Consider the following 829-nt stretch of genomic DNA (forward strand, 5'->3'; position numbering starts at 1 on the left):
TCGCTGCAGGAAGAACAACAGCATGAAAAACCCAACACCCAAAATGTCAGGCAAGTGAGAGCTGTGGACAGTCACTGACCACCATGCACTCTTGATGAGCAACAGCAAAAGAGAATATTACCCAACACTGAGGTCTGAAGTCTCCAGAATCCACTGCTTGGTCTGACCAGAAGACCAAACAGAACAAGACAGCAAACAAACAAACAAAAAACTTCTGTTACAGAGCTAGCACCAGGGGAGAGTGCGGATGGAGTCGCCCACTGTCACAAATTATGTAGCCGAGCTTCTGCCATTTGGGGAAGTTACAGGAGTCAGCACACCTGCAGTACAATGGGTGAGCCTCAGCCTGGGAAAACTAAATGCTTGATCATGGTATTTCTTCTGCCAGGTAAGTATGACTCCCGCTGCCACCAAACCACTCCAGCCACACCCGCCTTTCACCTTACACACAAGCTCACTCGCCTAGCCACACCCCAAAACCCTCGGCACCCACTCCTGTCCCAAGCATCCTCACCCTCCACCCAGTTCTTCCTAATACCTTGGAAACAACAGCGCTGCTACTTCTGCTACTTCCACAGCCCTGGCAATACAACCGCACAGAACCGCACCTAAACGTTGCCTGATTTACATCGGACACGCCCCGTCCGTGACGTCACGGCTCTCCTCTCAGTCGTCGCCTTCACAGTCTCCTCCACCTCCTTCCCTCCACCCTGATTTGGTTACCACTCCTCCACCCTCTCCCTGCAGCTCTGGCTCCCGACCCCTCCACACTCCCATTCAGACACACACACACACACACACACACACACACACACACCCCTCCCCCCAG

General features: G+C 53.2%; 1 non-coding gene across 1 annotated transcript; it reads right to left on the minus strand.

Moving 5' to 3' along the window:
* Positions 1-234: 234 nt before the first annotated feature.
* LOC113249273 (U1 spliceosomal RNA) lies at positions 235-396 on the minus strand. Its single transcript, XR_007189330.1, has one exon. It is a non-coding gene; the product is annotated as a U1 spliceosomal RNA (small nuclear RNA).
* Positions 397-829: the final 433 nt, after the last annotated feature.

Source organism: Ursus arctos, unplaced genomic scaffold, assembly GCF_023065955.2.
Source record: "Ursus arctos isolate Adak ecotype North America unplaced genomic scaffold, UrsArc2.0 scaffold_12, whole genome shotgun sequence".
In the NCBI taxonomy this organism is placed as follows: domain Eukaryota; kingdom Metazoa; phylum Chordata; class Mammalia; order Carnivora; family Ursidae; genus Ursus; species Ursus arctos.